At 38.6% G+C, this 21,766-nt stretch overlaps 1 pseudogene; it reads right to left on the reverse strand.

Annotated features, from left to right (window-relative positions):
- Positions 1–405: 405 nt before the first annotated feature.
- The window catches only part of LOC142430431 (ankyrin repeat and SOCS box protein 3-like), a 53,465-nt pseudogene continuing 32,104 nt past the window's right edge, over positions 406–21,766 (reverse strand).

The raw sequence follows: 21,766 nt of genomic DNA on the forward strand, positions 1-21,766 counted from the left end.
GATTCAACACTTCAATCCCCAGTTGTACACACTACCAGGAAGTTATTTACACCCTTCTAAACTCCTGGCACAAGGCAAACACAGAACCAGACACAGAAATGTGTCATGCTTAGCACTAGAAGCAGCATCGTGCTGCATTAACAGGATAAAACGGAAAATGAGCAGGCATTTTGAATGTTGCATCATAAAACCCACTGACAACAACATGGCAATAAAGTAACACCCGTGAGGTTTACCATATTATTTTACTGGGAAGCCCAATTTGTAAATATTTTTATTAAGTCACTGCTCCCCAAAACCTAACCAAGCACACAAACAAAAATCATTTGTAATTATAAAATCATGAAGAAATATGTCCTCTTAGCTTTTTGTCTTGGTAGTGCTCCAGGTAAGAAAGAAGTCATGCTAATAAGGAGCTTCACGGCCTTCTCCATCCAGAATAACTGGCAGTTTGGGGACCTCATTGACCTTCCGAACTTCAGCACAGAGTAAATAATGGTGACGGCTACTTGGAAAGGTCAACTGACAAATAAAATGATCAGATCACAGGTGTTCCGACTTTAGACTGGACCAAATTTCCAAAGATGAGTCAAGGATGCAACAGGGGTTGTAAGAACAAAAACAAACAGGAAGTAAAAAACACGAAAATTAATTTTCAAAAGCAGATGTCACAGTACACTATGGTAAAAACACTTTTTAATTTTGTATTAAAAGGGATGTGATATGTTGCTTTGACTTAAAAATATTTACTACTTGGCCCAGGAAAACCACAATAAACATTTTTTTTCCCTACACCTTTCAACTGGCTCCTCTTCCTCAGGCTGTCAGGTACACATTCAAAGTTAGTGCCTGGGCCAAGTTCAAATGCCAAAGATCCAACAATACCAATCTGAACTTAACAGTAGACCAACTAATGTTAGAAATGAGGAGACGCTCACCACAGCCGACACTGCTCGTTCTCTGTTTCATTGTCGCTGGTCTCCAGGCCTGCTGCAGCAAGCAAGTGGACACGGAACTTGTCGAAATTTTCCTCTTTTCATCTTAGCAATATGCATAAAAATTTATGATGATATTGTATCAGGGTAGAAAGTTTAAGTTGGCACAGAAAGGAACATTTATTTAGCAGTTACGATCACATTTTCCCATAGAGTTCATACTTATTCTCTTTTCATCTCCACATTAGCCCCATAAGGTGATCTTTGAAAAGTTATTTCAGACTCTTTTAAAACCTCATCTCACAAGTGGCGTGATCAATAATTACTTAACACTCTTTGACATTTTAGAATGCTCGGTTTATTCGCTGCAAACACACATCAAACATTTTAACAATCCTAATTTAAACTCAAACTATAATATAATTTCAAACAAATATCCGGTACAGGGGCAACACACTACATTATTAATTCAGCATCACAGTCCCAGCAAGCATTGCCTTCCTCGGTGTGCTCACCCCAGGGAGAGTTGACGTCTCCTTGGTTCCTAGCTCTCTGAAAAGTCGGTGTCTCTACCCGGGTTTATATCCACAGTTCAGCTGGCTCCTTGAGGTTATTCTGGTCTTATCAGGGTTCTCCTGACTTCCTGGGGGGGCTTCTTCAGACTATCTGTTGGCTCTTGACAGTGCCTCAACTTTTCCACTGGGCCTAAATGTCACATTTTATTTCTTCTGTGAAATGGAGTTTCTTGTGTTTGCTTCTTGTAAGGTAGGTCAACATCGTGCAAGGAAGTGCTATAACGCTGTGATCAACCTCACCCATTTTAGTCTCTGAAATAACTTTCCAAAGATTAGAGTTAGCAAATGGCAGAGCGAAGACTCAAACTCAGGTCCATTTGACTTCCAAAATGTGTGTGTGTGTGTGTGTGTGTGCACTTACGATAGCCACTGCAGTCAAATTAATTAACAATTAATTTGTTAATCTATGCTTAATTTGTAATAATCTCTATGCGTGCAATTAAGAGCTATATGAGAGTAGTTTCATTTTCCATGATGAAAAGTGTTAACTATGAGCTTCCTATTCATAGAATATCTAAGGACCTATTGTTAGTCAGTCCAAGAAATATTTCATAGGTCCCTGTGAAATATAGTGATGGTTTCCTATCAAAATGTGAGCGGCAAAGGCAGGTGCCACCAAGAGCACAGCTGAAAACAACCCAGCTACTCTTGACTCCAAGGCTGCGGTTGTTTAAATTATAATACCCCGCAGGGCCTGAGACAAATAATTCTGTAACATCTACAGCATCTTTCAAACAATGAAGTTGACCCAACATTTAAAATTTTAAAAGACCTTTCATTTTACTGTGAAAAAAGGATACGGTAACTAGATTTAATAATTTTAACAGATTGTAAGAATTTATTCAGATTTTAAGAAATTCATCCATCACATTATCATATTTCAAAATGTCAAATAAGAAAAGTAAAAACAGCTATTTGATTTTGTACATAAACCTGAGTCTAAGAAGAAAAAAAGGATATATTCTTAAGCCATTTGGGGATTACAGACTCTCTTTTACAAATAATAAGATTGCAACATCTATGATATAGATAACAACCATTTCAAAACTGTTTTATTTAAGAGCTATATCTCATTTATATTTTACCCTTTTCTTTAAACTGGAAGGTGGAACCATTCTTCTCTTGTCTATGATGAGAAAACATGGGTAAACAGAGCATGCGAGACCCCAGTAAGAATACAAATGGGCAGCCTGAACAAGGTGCAAACCCCACAATGTCCCAAAGGTAGTTCAGCCATCAAGTTAAAGGAGCCTTCTTACCTATTGAGATCAGGACCAATAATTGATCAGTTAATTTAAAGTTGCTTTAAAGTAGATGACTGTACCCAGAAGTGCTTTAAACATGAACTATAACCAAGGGGTATGATTTATAGTTCTACACTCTTTAAACTGCATCATGAATTTAAAGACATCACAAAGTGAGTGTGTAATTCTTCTATATTTTTCATATCTTTCAGTTGTCTCACCCACACTTAATTCAACATTAATTTTTGTCCAGTACTAACTTTGAGTACGTCTTTTAAAAATATGCAACTTATTACCTTCCACAGAGACAGTAATTATCTCTTCACACTCACATGTCAATGGTGTTTGTATTTTTAAACTAAATGATTCAATTATAATAACCAAACTCACTACCAGGGAGTCAATGCCGACTCAAAGTGACCCCTGTGGGTTTCCAAGACTGTAACTGTTTACAGGAGTAGAAAGCCCAGTCTTTCTCCCTTGGGGCAGCTGCTAGTGGTTTTGGACTGTTGACCATGTAGATCTCAACCTAACACGTAACCACTGCAACACCAAGGCTCCAATCTACTCAATTAAAATAATATGTGTGAATGTAATACAAGGCTTGAATATAACCAACTGATTTTTGGTAAGACCATAACTCAGTTGATAGAGAATAAAGCACACTGGAATACTAGAGTACTCTGTAGTACAGATGCCAACACTGAGCATGTGGGTGAGGTACAGTCAGATGGCACTTAGTTAGAGCATAGGATGTATCTTGATACATTGCATGTCTTCATTTCACACATTCTTTTTGTGTTTTCATTGGTTTTTTTCTTAGTTTTGTTTCTAATTTTAACACTTTCTTGCTAATGTTGGTATTTGATCGCTACCTGGAAAGAATCTGACGAATATGAAAGTTCGGAGGAGAGCTGCTCACTCAGAGCGGAGGAAACCTGAGTACTTCTTCAGCTGCTCAAATCTAGTAGCTCCCACTGACTTACAAACACCCAGGCTAACAGAGGAGAGAGATTCTCTGGAGCCCACCGGCTTTGCCAGTGCTGAAACACCATTTCAGATTGTTGACTTCATTTGGAGACACTAAGGAGATAAATAGCTTGTTTGAAGTGGAAGCCAGTCTCACTCCCTGGGAGACATTGCAGTTAGCAAGACACATGGAACCTCCCTAGGGCCCTGAGCTGGAGGAACCATGTGGAGACCTCTGCCAGCGCTGAGATGCTTACAATGCCACTGAATCCACAAGACTTCCTACCCACTCGTCTGTAATCTTCCTGCATTCAGTGTCATTGCCTGTGTTTTGTGATTCTGAAGAGGACTTTACAGATGGGTATCGGACTTAAGGACTTGATCTGGACTGGGCTGGGATGTTTTCTTCATGTATAATTAATCTCCATATAAAGCCCCCTGAAAGGTCAGTGGTTAAGACCCACCAGCTGTTCTGTGGGCGATTTGCAGTCTTTCCCATGCTATGTTCTACTCTGTCTAGTAGGTTCGCCAGAAGGAGGAATCAACTAGATGGGAAAGGATTTTTACAGTTACTTCCGATATTGGTTTCATATTGCATTGAACCATTTGGGGGGGGGTGAGGGGAGGCTTTTCTACAGTGAGCATAAGTCACTGGATCAGCTAAGAACTCTGACCATTTGAACGGAGGGAGTATTTCAACTGTGCATTACTAACACAGACAGTAATGGGCCCATTGATGCCATTTTAGTTTAACATGTCAGTGAATATGAAGATATTTTATAACCATGTACACAATATCTCTAGGCACACAAAACTCCTATGACAGTTTTAATGATGCATAATATTTCCAGATGTGTTGCTCTGAGGCTGAGTAAAGATCCAACCATGCTTTGAATTTATAATATAAAAATCCCCAGAAGTTATATGTAAAACATACTGTGATAAAACTTGCAAATATCAGATTTTAAGTGTTAACTAAGTCTCTCTCTTCTTGGATAGGCAGCTCCTAACAAATCATCACAGACCTGGTAGGCACAATTGTACAGCGATAATAAGTGAAGATTATAGTAAAGTCATAGAAAATAAGAGAGATAGAAGACAGATTGAAATAATGGAGTCAGACACATTTCATGGTAGTGTGCTCACCTCAGCTCCTCTTGGTGATATAGGGCAGGAGAGAGAGATTTATTGCTAACCAAGGCTTATATATCTTTTGGGGCATGTGCAAGCTCCCTAATTACACGTAAAGGCATACGTCACAGATAAGAGTTTAAATATAGGTAATACAGTAATGGGAGGGGGGCAATCTAGGGGTATAAACGCAATAGGAAGAGGAGGGATTAAGGGTATACATGTGATAAGAGGTGGATCTTAGATTCATGATGGCAGTCTAGCTTTGCTTGCCCTAGAGCTGGAAACTTTACTTAACCTAAGCTTTCAGGGGAAGCAATCCACTGACCCTAACAGCAGGGAGTGAGCTCTACCCCTTGTGGGAAAAACAATGGTGTCTTCTTGCTCTGGAAGGCTGGAGTCTTCAGGGAGGTAACTTGACAATCATTTACCATTAGTTGCAAGCAGTGTCCTAAGTCTAAGATACATATTTTGGGGAGCTGAGCTGGGGAACAGTCTTTTTGTATCCCACATTGGATTATGACATTTGATCTTACTTTAGAAAACAATGCCTACATTGATGTCACACACTTTCGCATCACTTTTTTTACTCAATTGTTTTTTACGAAACCATGTTTAATGAAGTTTACTGACAAATCTGTTCACAGACAGGCAAACTGTAACTTTTTATTCCTATTAGAATTATTCAATTTTGCTCATGTTGTTGTATGTACTGGCAGAACCACCAAGACAGAAGGTTATGTAAAGTTCTAGTAAAATCAAAAGCAGACACAATTATTGCACTTCTTAATTCACTAAGCTTATTAATTACAACTTTGCTATAGTCCAGAACTATAGCTATCTCTTCATATATACCAAATATATTTTCTACAATCATGACATGCCAGTGACCAAAGGATCTCTCAGCCTATGTAGCATTTCTCTGGCTTCTTTGCAAGATTTTCATGTCAAATGCATGCATTTGTGTTCTAGGATGTCTAAAATTTATATTTTCAACGACTAAATCTCATGTTTCTGGTTGATTTAATCTTTTTGTCTACAATCCTTTCTAGTTTACTTGCATAAGCTTCATTGGAGACAAGAAATTCCTGCCTATACACAAAACTTCCAGTGTTGGTCAAGATGAGGAAGCCTGCAACAGTGTCTTTCCACCACTGATTACAACTAAACCTACACAAGTTCCTAAAAACATAGCTAAGTGCTATGAAAAATGAACAGTAGCAGATGGATTGAAAAGAAGTCAAATTTGAAGAAAAATCGGTACAATGGTCTTGAGTTTCTTAGTGCTGTTTTTCTTTCCTTCTGCGATTTCTGTGTAGCAAAGGGAGGCATCTCTAGCAGCAGCAGTAACAAATGTTCCCTGCAGAATGGTGTGCTCTCTGATGTGCACCATGTCAAAATGGCAGCCGTGGCATCCTCAAGGAGCTTACCATGGTTTTTTCCCCTGTGTTCTTCAAGTTTGAGGAACTCAAAGTCAGACTGACTGCCATCAAGTCAATTCTAGCTAAAGCTACCACTGTTTAGCTATCTTTCTACCCATGGTGTCCCGAAATGAACACTCTGTTCATTCAGGTCAGCCTCTTCTCGTTCTGCAAAAGAGCCTTCTTCCAACTGCAAGTTTGCCAATGATCTTCTCCCAAACTAGAAACCCTTCTTATTTTCTATATATTTAACTGTCCAAATTCTCCCCATCCTCTCTCTTCCTTTACCTACTATAGGACGCAAAGTGTCACTTATTGGTGTGACTTTTAGCCATATTGCAGTGGGACATTTTTGCCATACCAACTAGATTGCAAGCTTCCAGAAGATTAAAGTCCCACCATCTCTCACATGTGTATCTGTGGTAAGTGTGTGTGTTAGAAGTTTGAGAAATGTCTAATGAATTTCAAAAGTGGAAATGTTGAGAGCCAAAAGGTAATGCTAAGGTGACACCACAACACATTCAAGGAGAGAGAACGTTGTGAAATGGACAGACCATCATAAAGGCACAAGACCTGTGCTGGGGCCGGGGAGTCGCCATCAACTGGTCGTGGGACTTTGGGTAAGTAATGGAAGTGCTCCAGCCTGATAGTCCTCTATAAAATGTGTATAGCAAAATGAAGCATGCTATCATTTTCATGATTATTGGCACATTTCAGTGCTTTGGTGTGACTATTGTGTTACTCCCTCTTATTGATGGTTTCCTTCATTTTCACTTTCATTTCACATTTTCCTTCATCTCTACTTTATCAAATATGTTGCCCTTTTCTAGTTGGTCTTTCAAAGTAAGCATGTCAAAATATCCTCATCCTCACTTCTGAGGAAGATTCTCCCCCCACCCCCAAGGAATATTCTCGTTGTATTTCTAGTATAGTTAATTTATGCATTCTGCTGGCAGTTCAAGGTACATTCATGGTTTGCTTGTTTACTTGAGTTGAGGTTGATTGTCTCAAAAGACTCCACGCCTATTTCAATTTTACTTCTCCCTTCTTTTCTTTCTTTCTTTTCTTTTTCTTTTTTTTTTTTTTAGCCACTCAAACCACTGTTTAGGTTTGAGGGATAAGGAATATGGAGAGTTGTTTGTTTATTTTTAAGAAACATTTTATATATAAGTATCTATCATTTACACAGCCCTTATCAGCAACAATATCCTATTAAATCCTCCATATCTGTTTTTTTTACCTCCCTCCCCATTTCTTCCCTCTCCTTGTTCCCACCTCTGTCCCTGGCCTCCTCATAGTCATCAAAGTCTTATATATTGATATATAAACCAAGTTTGTCCTTTGTTTTTCTGATAACAATGGTGATATTAAATATATCTGTAAGGTTAATTGATTTTCCTAAATATAATGTTCTTGAGTTTTTCCATGTCTTTTGGTGGTTAAAAAAGTTGTCATTTTTTAATTGTTGCATAAAATTCCATAGTATGAATGTACCGGAGTTTGTTTTTCAATTCCTTTATAGTAGAGATTTTGTGTTATTTCCATGTTTTTGCTATTATAATCCATAAAGTATTAAATATCCATAGTTTGAATGCTTCAATTCATCAGGCTTCCTTCGTTATCAAAGGAATATCTTTGCTTTTTAAAACTTTAAAAATGTCTTTTGGGGCAAGACTGCCACCATTTGACTTCCTAGCTGCTTTTTCCATGGACTGTTGAGCCAAGTAGAATGAAATTACTGACAAATTCAGACTCCTCCCCCTTTGTCATGCTGGTGTATCTGCTCATGTAGGAGGACTTTTGTTTTCTTCCGTTCTGGTGTGATTCACATGGCAGACTGTGGCCTTTGACCCATATCAGAAAGTGCTTCAAGATGTCTTCATTTCATGAAGCAGGTTATTAGTGAAGCTTCCACCATCATTCTGCCAAATATAATTTTTAAAATGACTATACCCTTATAGAGAAAGGGAACTGCCAGAAGTTCAAGCTGGATTCAGAAGAAAATGTGGAGCAAGAGACGTCACTGCTGTCATCAAATGGATCTGGGACACAAACAGAGGCCAACAGGAAGATCTTCACTTGCATTCTCTTGACTTGGAGAATCATAAAATGTGGATAACATTGTGAAGAATTAAAATCCATAAATGGATCAAGAGGCAGTCATTTGAACAAGGGGATTAATGTGCAGATCCAAATTTTAAAAGGTATGTGGCGGGCTCCATCATTTTATGTTTCTTATGCTGTCTGTAATAATTCTAGGCACATTGTACTCTAGTAGTTTTCAAGTGTTTTGATTCTATGTCAAATTTGTAAAAAGTAGTGAACACATAACCTTAATAAGTGTATATGTATTCATTGGTAAATCATATGTGTTTGCTATTAAATTAATATTACTTTAATTATATAATAACAACATTTAAGTAATTTAAAATAGATAAAATGTGTTTAAAATAATTTTACTTATGCACCAATTATGTCAATTTTTTTACTTTGAAAGAAGAGATCTTGATACTTGCTATGATATGAGTTTGAAAAGATTATGTTGAGTGACATTATGCCAATCACAAAAGAACAAATATCACATTAGCTCATTAATAGGAAAATACAAGACTAGCAAATTTATAGAGACCAAAGCTTAATAGTGGTTACCAGGAGTGGGAGAGGGGAGACAGAGGGAGAGAATGTTATTAGTGATGGTAAAATCACATTGAGTCAAGGCAGAGTTGTACTGCTTGGCTGATTATTGCAATTGTCAATGAGTTGCAAACCTGTAAGAAGGTGAATTGCCAACAGTTGTATAAGCCATCTACATACAATAATGACTTTTAAAAAAGTGGAGGGAGTTGCTTAGGCTGTTTACATGCAGCCAATATCTCTTGGGATTTGGTTCATTGGTTTGATGGTTTAAGCCACAGTTTCATGGAATTTCCAGTAAATTGGCCTAAAAGAATTCTAGTGCTTTGGTCTACCTCTTAAATTTTTGCATAATTTCCAGGGTCTTAAAAAGCACAACAAATGGTGTCTCTTCACCTGACGTAACAAAAGAAGAATGAGAGTCAGGAATAGGAGTAAATGGACCAGATAGTTAATTATCCCCAACAATACATGTGTGCTTTGCCATGAGACCGAAAAATCTGGATTATAAACATTCTTGAATACAATGATCAAAGAGTCTGTAGAAGAATCCTGACAAAAATGGGGCAAATGCAGAACAGAAATCCAAAGTCTTATGGAATCCAGACCTTCAAGCCATTGTGACAACCCCAGAAACTACTGCCCTAAAATAATCTTTAAATCTTAAACAGATGCATACACTGAATTCCTCATAAGACCATATAATAATTTTACTAGTTTAACTACTTTTTAAAAAGCCTACTTTGAGTAGTATGCTGTTTGTGCTATTTTAAGAACTATCTATATGGGATCAAGTTGACCACAGCGACTCAAAAGATTAGATAAGAATGACTAGGTAGAGTAATTTTAAGTTAATGGTGGGGAGTAATGCAAGAAAGAGGGGGAAAATAGATACTCAAAGAATATAATCAATGTCCCTGAATCGTCTGCATAGAAAGTGAATTTGATGTATGTTTTCCTGTGTCTAGTCTCAACAAGGAAAGAAAACGTTTTAAATGCTTGCTTTTACTAAAAATGCTAACACTTTAACAAGATCAAACTGATTGACTAGGTTTTATCTAACTCATGGTGGTTTGGCAATTCCAACATTTGGTTCTGTCGTCGTTAGGTGTTGTCAAGTCAGTTCTAGCCAATCAAAATTTGATACTCGGTTTTGAGCACTGGTGCAGCTAAAAATACATCCCAAGGTGTATATATCCAGAAGGAAGGAGTGCCTAGTGTTAAGTTTACTAAGTCAGGATCCCAACCTTTCCCATCTACCCACTATGCAAAAGGACTTAGCAAAATGTATTTGATAAATCATTCTTGTTCCTGACACCAATCATTTTACTAAGCTAGTTAGAAAGCATTGTGATTGTATTAAATGCATTCAAGACTACGGAAAAAGAGTTCCAAGTATTTTAAATCTAAATGGAATTTTGTCTAGGTGACACACGTTTTTGGCAAGGAAATCTCACAATAATAGCACCATTCCCAAACGTCTGTTCTCAAAGCCATCTCTCCCCACAGCAAAAAGTCTCTCTCAAGAAGCAGTTACTTTCTCACTCTGTTAAAATGTCATCTTTACCTTAAATCAACAGAGTTTTTAGAAAATGTGTGCCAGGTTGCATAGGATTGATAACTATTTATCATGAAGGGAAGAAAGGGATTAAGAAAAGGTGAGCCAATAGGTTTTTGTAAAATAAAAATGCATAAGTCATCATTAAGTTCAAGGACACTTTTATGTATTTTAATCACTCAACAATAAGCCAACCCCCATGTGGTATAAAAAATAATCATCTCACACCCATCTCATAAAGCACTGCCAAGGCTCTAGTATCTGTTAAACACTAAAGGGGAAAGCTCAAGTGAACCAAGAAAACAATTAGTTTCAGAGCTCTGCTCTTCTTGACTTTTGTCAAATTATCCACAATAGTATTATTAGGTACAACTCTCATTTCAGCTCCTTTCCTGTATTAAAATACTGATTCCACATATGCACTCTCACCATTACCTCACATTTACAAAAAAAGAGCAGCAAGACATCAGTGCTTATCCTTACACAGCTTTGCTAAATAAACATCAGTCTGGTATATACCATAAGTCATTACTATTGTAGATAAATATTCTATTGCAGCTTTCCTTTAGTGGATGTCAAAAACCTAACTATGTATTCTCTTGTTGAAACAGAATCTAACAAATACCCAAATTTGAGACAGGTTAGAAATATTACATTGTATCCTTCACTCTCCAGCAATGCTTTCAATGTCCTTTTTTTAAAGATCATTTTATTGGGGGCTTATTCAGCTCTTATCACAATTCATACATACATCCGTTGTGTCAAGCACATTTGTACATATATTGCCATCATCAGTCTCAAAACATCTTCTGTCTACTTGAGCCCTTGGTATCAGCTTCTCATTTGTTTTCCCCCTCCCTCCCTCAAGAACTCTTGATAATTTATCAATGCTTTTTTCATGTCTTACACTGACCAATGTCTCCCTTCACCCACTTTTCTGTTGTCCATCCCCCTGGGAGGGGGTTATATGTAGATCATTGCGGTCAGTTCCCCCTTTCTTCCCCCAGTTCAGTTCTTACACTCCTAGAATCACTACTCTCATTATTGGTCCTGGGGAGTTTATCTGTCCTGGATTTCCTGTGTGTCCAGCTCTTATCTGTACCACTATACATGCTCTGGTCTAGTTGGATTTGTAAGGTAGAATTGGGGTCACGATAGTGGTGGGGAGGAAGCATTAAAGAACTAGAGGAAAGTTGTATGTCTCATCGATGCTATACTGCACCCTGACTGGCTTGTCTTTTCCTTGTGACCCTTCAGTAAGGGGATGTCCAATTGTCTACAGACAAACTTTGGGTCTCCACTCCACATTCCCCCTCATTCACATATGTTTTTTTGTTTAGTTTTGAGTCATTGATGCCTGGTGTTTGTCCCATTGGCACCTCATGATCACACAGACTGGTGTGCTTCTTTCATATGGAGTTTGTTGCTTCTCAGCTAAATGACCGATTGTTTACCTTCAAGCCTTTAGGACCCCAGACACTTTATCTTTTGAAAGCCAGGCACCATTAGCTTTCTTCACCATATTTGCTTATGCACCCAATTTGTCTTCAGTGATCATGTTCAGAAGGTGAGCAACACGGAATACCAGGTTATTAGAACAAAGGGTTCTTGCATTGAGGGAGTACTTGAGTAGGGCTCCAATGTCTGTCTGCTGATATTTAGCATACTTAATACTTAGCATAAAATAAATATACATAGATTTGCTAATAAATATTTTTATTTTACATTTACTTTTTTTTTTCTGTTTTACTATGCTAGGCATCATGTGTTACCCCAGTAGTCTTTTCCTACTTGAGTAAGAAAACTCACAAAAAATTCTAAATATAGTTGTTATTGAAATTGTTCAAAATAATGAATTGAGCATCAAGCGACTTAAATACTGTGGGGAGCCCTACAGGATTTGCCATGGTATTGCTTAGAGTGTCTTACTAACTATTATTATTCTTTTCATTAGCTAATATCGCACAGAACACTGCAAGGAGGAACAAAGCTCACCATGTACAATCATAAAGGTAAGACCATATCTTAAGTATTTTTCTTGATAATTGTCAAGTGGTCCTTAGCCTGATGTGCTGGTTGCCGTTTTATCATCGACTGTGGTTGGTGAGGAACAAGAAGAGCAAGCCCTGCAATGAGTTGTTTTCTAGGTGCACTTGAGCTTACACCTTTAGTATAATCAACAAAAAATACGTTTTCTTTGCAGAATTTTGTTTCAAAACCATTTTATTGGGAGTTAAAACAGATATCATAAAATTCCATAGTCAAATCACATCAAGCAGTATTGTACAATTACTATCAGTTTCAGAACGTCCTTTTCCTTCTTGAACTCCTTGACATCAGCTCCTTTTTACCCCATCCCATCCCACACCACACCCTCAGCCCTGCCACTGTACCCACCACTTGACCAACTAATGAAAAATAGCTACATTAAATATAGATAGTACAAGAGGGCTTCATAAGGTTCCTAGAAATATGGAATTAAAAGATCAAGCAGTATTTCGAGCCCCCTCATCAGCATGTTGTTGTGGTGTGCTGTGAGTCCACTGGAAGCCACAGTAACATGGCAGGACAAGCAGAACTTCCCTGTAGAATTTCTGTACAGGAGCAGTCCATCAGGTCTTTTCTCCCATGAAGTCGCTGGTGGGCTGTAACCACTAACTTTTCTGTTACCAGCTAAGTGCTTAACCAGGGGTCTTTAATATAAACATCAAACAAAAACTCAAAATCCATTGCCATCTAATCCATTCTGACTCAAGCAAGCCCCCTGTGGGTTTCTGACACTTTAACTGTAGAAATCCCGGTCTTCCTCACTCGGAGCTGCTGGTGGTTTTGGACTGCTGATCATTTGGCTCATAGCCCAACACTTAACCACTACACCACCATAGAAACACAGGTCCTCTAAACAATCACACATCAATTACAATGAGCTAAAACAAACTCACAAGTTTGGTGGCACAGGCAACCACATTCCCACCCTACTTTGGAAAGTAGTAACCTAATCCACATAAATACACAAGTAGAAGGCATTGGACACCTATATGAAGCTTAATTAAAAAAAAAAGACAGAAAGGCTCACTTCTTACACCCACAGCCTCACTATTGGGGAAATGATAAGTAAAAGAGAACATAGTTGCTAGTGAAAAATTATACCTTCCTGCCCATCTTTAGAATGAACCTTTGGGACTTGAAATACTTGGGACCTAAGTAAAATCATCCGTTTAGCATTTCTATGTAGTTATCAAATGAAAGAATAAATCATGGTCTCAAAATGTCTTAAAACCCCAAATCAAACTCACTACCCTCGAATGGATCCCAACTGATAGCGACCTTCTAGGACAGGGTAGAAGTTCTGACACTGACTCTACACGAATAGAAAGCCTCGTCTTTCTCCTTCGCAGAGCTCACAGTTTCTAACTGCTGACCTTGTGGTTAGCAGTCCAACCCAGAACCTACGATTCCCCACTAGGGCTTCCATATGAAAATCTATTTCCTGTGTCCCTGACGTTGTGGTCTGAGACACTAGGAGAATAGTCGAACTTAGCCTCATAAAGCAACGTGCAACTCCCTCTAAACGCTTCTCGGAGTCTTCTGGCATTCCCAGTTCACCACCGTCCTCTGCTGACACCCACAGCATGGTACAAACGTGCTCTCCATCCCTTTCTGATCCTCGTAGGATTTTGGTGTCCCACAAAAATTATTCCTTTGACAACTAGGAAAATTTTCTCGTTTTCCTACTCCTTGCCATACCCGTCACCAGGAGACGATGTTAACGTTCCCATCTCTTTCTGTCCACCTCCAGACCCAGGCCTTTTCTGTCCTTAAACTCCAAATCACACCACTTCCTGTTCTTCCAGAGCTGTCTGTCTCTCATGGCCATCATATCCAACCTTCAGCTTCATGAGACCTTGCAGCCTCTGACTCCTCTCATCTAGACTAGCGGGTCACATTTCCATTTCCAGATGGACGGAATTCCATGGGTCTACGATTTCAATTATTTTGTCATGTTCAACGTCTCTGTACCTTTCTGAATATTTCCATAACCAGTATAACTATTTTCCTTCTGTATCCCAATACCAAGAAGACCAAGCATTGCTAGGAACTAGGACAGGGGTAGTAGGGAGGCTGATCACATAATCACATGAACTGATGCCTCTTCCCACCTCTACGGGGACTGCAAACTGTCCAACAAATCTTTCACTAGTTCCTGATTGGTTTTCCACAGCAACCAGTACAAATAATGCGGTCTACTATTTAACTCTTACTTCAATTCACAGTGAGACTTTCTCTCCACTTTAAAATAAAAATGTGTTCTTCACTAGTCTCTGGATTTCTGGTCCCCGAGCTATACAACTTCATTTTTTCTCTCCTTTTCAAAAACAGTGGACCTGAATGAAACTAATCTCATCGCCTTCAGGCTTATCTAAAGTTGTATTACATAAACTACCCTATCATCAAGTTAAAATAAAAATTTAACACACTTAGACTCCTTGATATATAAACATGCTCAAACTTCTCTCATCTTCAAAAAACAAAATAAAAGGACACTGCCATGCCTCTGCATCCCTCCCTTTCAGCCCCTGCACTAAAGAACTGTGCGCACTTCTGTTCTCATTCAGAGTCCCCGTCAGCCTGAGAGAGCTGACACATAGTAGAAGAATCCATTCATTGAGGAATTAGTGGAAGTAGCTGCTAGATTTCTCAACCCTTGTAACAGAAATATGTACATGATAGTCTCTCCTGGCCGTGGTCAACATTTGGAACTAATTAAAAGCATTGAGTGACTGGATGTTTTCAAAGGAACAAAGCTATCCAAAGCTAAAGAGCCAACCTTCCATTTAGGCCGACCGTAGTTTAATCATATGAAACTAGGTTCGATATTTTTAATATTCGCCTATATCTTTAGAGTTAATTGTTTCCTAAATCATGCATAAAGGAGATTCTAGGACTAATAATGGTAGATGATTGTGTTAGGGGTTTTCCATCATTATTCCAATGATTCTCATTGCCTTTGGTCGCTGGTATGGTGGTAGCAATTAGGCAGTGGGTGAGCCCCAACTGTCTAATCTTCAGAAGCTTTTGTATCTACCCAGTATCTCTGGTTTGTCCCTCTACATTGCTGAAGATTTCAGGATGCATCTGATGGAGCGAGGCTAAGAAATAATTTTTATGATCAGATGGGGAGTGTGGTAGTTACGTAATTTTATGTCAACTAGAAGATATAGAAGTGTAGGGGTGGCGTTCTACCTATCACTCAGGTGCCTCCTTGGGGGTGTGGCCTTCCCAAAGGAGGGCCCAGGGAACCTCCTTCTCTCTTCCTGCATCTTCCTGCTTGCTGACCCTGAAATCTGCCAAAGCCCTGCCTTGTTTCCAACAACATTGGATCCACATGCATTTGCACCCATTGGCCTGTGATATTCCTGCATGTGACTGCATGAGTCAAAAAAGGACTGACATATGGGCTATAATTGAATTTATTGACTTGAGTTGGACTGGGCTGAGATTGTTTCTTGATGTCTAATTACTTCTTGATATGAAGGTCTCTCATACATATATGAGTGTTCATGGATTTGTTTCCCTAGTCAAACTAGCCTAACGTTGGGAGTCTATGTAAAGTTCTCTTCTGTCTTTAGGGGTATTCTCTCAGAAAATGCAATGCAATATGAGAGTTAAGCACCAGTGATAGTATGTTAGTCTGGGTATACTAGAGAAACAAATTTATAGACACTCATATGTGTACAAGAAATAGTTTTATATAAAGAGCAACAGTATATTGAGAAACCATTCCAGCCCACTCCAGATTAAGTAAGTCTGATATGAGCCCAATTTCCAATACCTATCTATGAAGTCCTCTTAAGACTCACAAAACACATGCAATGACATCGAATCCAGGAAGAACACAAGTCAGTGGGTGGGAAGTCTCTTGGATCCAGTGGCATTGTAAGCATCTCAGTGCTGGCAGGGTCTCCACGTAGTTCCTCCAGCTCAGGACACTAGCGTAGTTCCATTTGTCTTGTCAGCTGCCATGTCTCCCAGGGAGTCAGCATGTGACACACATACACACACACACACCCTTCAAGCAAGCTATTTATCTCCTTAGCACCTTCAAATGAAGTCATCAAACAGGGACCAGATTGACCGGCTAAATTCCACCTCTTCACTCTCAAAACTCAAATTGACAACAGATTATGTAACCACCACATATAGGAAACCAGTGTGAGGTCCCTGACATGGCCTGGGGGATAAAGGCAGGAGAATATGGCTGGAATGGTATGAATATTCCCAGGAGGAGAGATGATTTTGAGTTGAATTGCTAAGAACTAACAAGATTCAGCAAGAATGAAAGGGGAAGGAAGGGTCATAAGGGAAAATGTTAGCAAATCTGTGAAGTATAGGATTTGGGAAAACCAATATTTCATTAGGCATCACACTTGTGGAAGGGTTAAAAAGCATTGCAGGGGCCAGATTTTAAAGGGCCTACAATGTCTTTGTTACAGTTTGATCTTTGTGCTTAAAGAAATGGAATTTCTGTGATATATATATTGTATATATATAATGTTTTAAAAGAAAGTAGCCTATCCAAACTTGTGTGGTGATAGAAAAATGATTTAACAGTGATTCTGAGCATTATGCTATAGATAGGTCAAATGATTGGTCCAGTGGAGCCTGCATATCCTGCCCCTAGCCTGCCCCTAGTGGGGAACTGCTGTGCACAAAGAATGGCAAGATCAAGTAAGTAGGAACGTATAACAGGGGTTGGGGGGTAGGGGACCCGACATCAACAACAAATATGGCAGCAGAAGAGATGATGCTGAAGCCCGTTTAGAAAAGGGAAGAGTCCCAGGTTGAAGTGAATGGTTAATGTGTCCAGCTGCTCCCGAGGCAAATCGGAAGACGGGCCTGATGAACAACTTCAGAAAAATCAACGGTTGAAAACCTCAGGGAACATGGGGTTTCTGCGGGATTGACTGCAACAGTCTGTAAGAAGCCCTGACAGGAACTGTTAACTTGAATGGTAACAAGTGTTTCTCCAAACACAGGAGGACCGTTCCCATCAACAAACGAAGAAACTGATTAGCACGGAAGAACCAAGAAACAAATGGAGAGTGTCATTCTAGAAGGCAGTCTTTTCAGGTTTCAATTTAATGTTGAATGTTTAGCATATTCGAACCCCCTAACCTTTCCTTTCCATGATTTTGCAGCTCCTCAACAGTTACTAAGAAAAAAAATGTATCTGAAATTAGAAATACTGCACAATAAAAATATAAGGGTTAAGGCTGATTCATGCCTTTCTTTATGTGCGCTTATACATGGACCCCCTCAAAATCCATTCTCTACCAACTATGGATCTGGTCAAACATGAACCATGGGATATAGAATTCTCCCTATAATTACATGCCATATAGTGTAAATTACATGCCATACAGTGTAAATTACATACCATACAGTGTAAATCACATACCATACAGTGTAAATCACATACCATACAGTGTAAATGGCACAATTAAACATAATGGACAAAGGGTTCTGGATGATATTTCCCATTATCCAATCCTTTGTGTGAAAACGGTGGATTAGAGTCCACTTTTTCACGGCTGCATGGTAATTTGCATCTATAAATTGTGGTCAAATGTTTTAAGGCAGTAGATGCTGAAATAAGCAGATAAAGAACTTAGGGCTCAGATCAAAGTAGTGCTCTAAATAGGACTACATATTTGATAGCTAAAGATTCAAGAACTGAACTCAAGCGTTTTATGCATAAAAGTTAATTACCTAGGTTTAATCTTAAGCAACTTGTGGTAGTTACACAATCTGTTGTCAATTTGAGACTTAGGAGTGAATGGGGTGAAATTTAGCTTGTCAATCAGGTTGCAGCTTGATGACCTCACTTGGAGGCGCTAAGGAAATTAAATAGCTCTTTGGAGTTGGGACACATGCTCCCTTCCTGGGGGATATTGCAGCTGACAAGACACATGGACCTACGCTAGAGCCCTGGAACTGAAGGAGCTGTGTGGAGACCCCTGCCAGCACTGAGATGCCTCTACTTCCATTGGCTCCACAAGACTTTCCACCCACTGGCCTGTGATATTCCTGCATTTGGTGTCATTGCATGTGTTTCGTGAGTCTGAAGAGGATTTTATAGATTGGTATCAAACATATGGGCTAATCCTGGACTTATGGACTTGATTTGGACTGGGCCAGGATGTTTTCTCAATATACAATTATTCATTGATATAAAGTTCTCTATTATACACATAAGAGTATCTGAATCTGTTTCTCTAGTCTACCCAGACTAACACACAGCTGGCTGGCTAGGGTCAGTGAATATGATAATAAATAAATTTCAAAGAAAGCAACCTGTCCAATCAACTTTCTGAAAGAGATCTATTTTTGTGCTGATTAAAAAGAAAAAAATGTGATCCAACAGGATGTGAAGATAATCAAACAATGTCATTAATATCACATACAAACAAAATTGGGCCGAGGATAAGTTTAAAATGGTTACAGCAGTACATTGACAGGGAACCACCATGAATTCAAGCCAGATTCAGAAGCAGATGTGCACAAAAGATATCATTGCTGATGTCAGATGGATCTTGGCTAAAAGCAGGCAATACTAGAATGATGTTGACTTGTTTTTTATTGCCTATGCCAAAGTGTTCAACCGGGTGGATCATAACAAACTAAGAATAACATTTTGAAGGATGATGATTCTAGAACACTTAATTATGCTTTTTCATAAGGCAGTCATATTTTAATTGAAAAGGGGGATACTGTATGATTTAATCAAAAAAGGTACACTTTGGGATTGTAGCTTCTTAGGGCTAGGACAGAGGAGGTTAGGGAAAAATGGAAAGCTAATAATAACGGATACAAGATAATGTTCTAAAATTGTGATGATGAATATAACTCACTTTAATATACACTAAGGCATTGAATTGTGTAACAAATGGATTAAATGTCAATAAATCTCTTTTTTTAAATATTGCCACTAGGATTTCAGTTCATACATTCACAAACTTAATACAAATAAAATGTGTTAAAACATGTCTCTGTGATCAGTGACTGGCTGCCGACGAGTTCTCTGAGTAGTACGTTTGTCCTAGTTGCAGTATGGTGCCTGCAAAAAGATCCAGTGATCAGTGGCTTCCCAGGAAGTCTGCTGGGCCACTTAAATTCAAAGCAGAGAGGTCAGTTCAGAAAGCTAAGGAGATAGTTTGAGGTTTTCCAATGTGATTATCTGGATAGGTTTTCTCACAAGACACAGAAAAATCATGGGGATTTATTAGAAAGAAATGTTATGAAAATTGAAAGCTGCATTGGTGAGAAAAAGGCCAGTGTGTTAGTCTGGGTGGACTAAAGAAACAAATTCATAGACACTGTTTAGGAAAGAGCTTTATATACAAAAACAATCGAATATTGAAAAAACATCCCAGCCCAATCCAGATCAAGACCTTAAGTAAAATATTAGCCAATATGTCCAACACCAATCTATAAATTCTTCTTCAGACTTACAGAACACATGAAATGATGCTGAATGCAGGAAGATCACAGGCCAGTGAGTGGAACGTCTTATGGATCCAGTGGGATTGCAAACATTTCAGTGCTGGCAGAGGCCTCCACATGGCTTTTCCAGTTCCAAGGCTCCGGCTGCCATTAGCCTGTCTCCATGTGGCTTGTCAACAAGAACGCCTCACAGGGACTGAGCCTGTGTCCTGCCTTCAGTGAACTATTTATCTACTTAGTGCCTCCAAATGAGGTCATCAAGCTAGAACCTGATTGACAGTCTAAACTCCACCCTGCACTCTTAATTCTGCCAAATTGACAAAAGATTATATAACTACCACAACCAGGAAAATAGCACTTGAAATTTCTTTCCATCATGTGGGTTGGAGCTGATTCGATGGCTCTGTGTACAACAACAACATATCGATCCATTTCTTTTAGGGTCTCCCTTTCTGTGGACCCATTACTTTACCAAGCATGTCTGTCTCATTGCTCTTGCAATAAAAATATCTTTTCTAGTAAATTGTCCAAGTAGCTGTCTTCTAAATTTCCTGGCCTAGATAAGTGAGTGCTTCCAGTACTCCTTTAGCTTGCTGAAACATCCCAATGCATTCAGTGCAGTTTAAATTTCTTCATCCAGCGCCATGGGTGCTTGCTCCTATGTTACCTCCTGAAGTGGGGCAATATCAACCAACTCTTTGGTTCAGTGACTCTGCATATTCTCCTCATCTTCTGATGCTCCCTGCATCATTAAATATTTTGCCTTCAGAATCCTTCAAGATTGCTAACTCAAGGCTTGAATTTTTTTCTTGAGTTCTTTCCATTTCAGATATGCTGAACATGTTCCTCCCTTTTGTTGTCTAATTCTAGATCCTTGAAAGTTTTATTATAACATTTGGCTTTGTCTTCTTGAGCTGCCCTTTGAAAATTTCTATTCAGCTCTTTGACTTCATTCTTTCTTCCACTTGTTTTAGCTACTCTATGATTAAGAGCAATCTCAGAATCTCTTCTGACATCAGTTTTGTTTTTTTTCTTTCCTGTCTTTTTAATAACCTTTTGATTTTTTCTTGAATGATAGTCTCATCAGGCCTTCTGTCATTAGAATTGAATATATCGAATCTGTTTGAGATGCTTTCAAAACTCATGTGGGAATAGACTCAAGATTGTATTTTGGCTCTTATGCACTTGCTTTCATTTTATTCAGCTTTATCTTGAACTTGCATATGAATAATTGCTAGCCTGTTCTAGCCCCTGGTTTGATTTTTGGTGATGATATTGACCATTTCATCATGTCTTCCCACGGATTTAGTCTATTTGATTTCTATGTATTCCATCTGGGGAAGTCCATGTGTTTAGGCACCTATTGTATTGAAAAAAGTATTTACTATGAATAAGATTATTCTATCATGTTTTTCCAGCTTCATTTCTACAACCAAGTCCATAATTTCCAACTACTTTTCCTTCTTTGTTTCCAACTTTTGCAATCCAATCAGCAATAACTATTCTGCACCTTGATTGTACATTTGATCAATTTCTGACTAAAGTTGTTGGTATAATTCATAGATGTTTCCATCACTAGCTCTTGTGGTTGGTGCATAAATTTGAATAATAGTTGTATTGGTTGGATTTCTTTGAAAGCAGATAGATGTAATCCTATCACAAACAGCTTGTACTTCATGATTGAGTTAGCAAGATCCTTTCTGACAATGCTACACCATTTTTGCTAATTGTGTAATTCCTGACATAGTAAATCATATGATTTTCTGATTTAAAATGGCCAATACTAGTCCATTTC

Source organism: Tenrec ecaudatus, chromosome 17, assembly GCF_050624435.1.
Source record: "Tenrec ecaudatus isolate mTenEca1 chromosome 17, mTenEca1.hap1, whole genome shotgun sequence".
In the NCBI taxonomy this organism is placed as follows: Eukaryota; Metazoa; Chordata; class Mammalia; order Afrosoricida; family Tenrecidae; genus Tenrec; species Tenrec ecaudatus.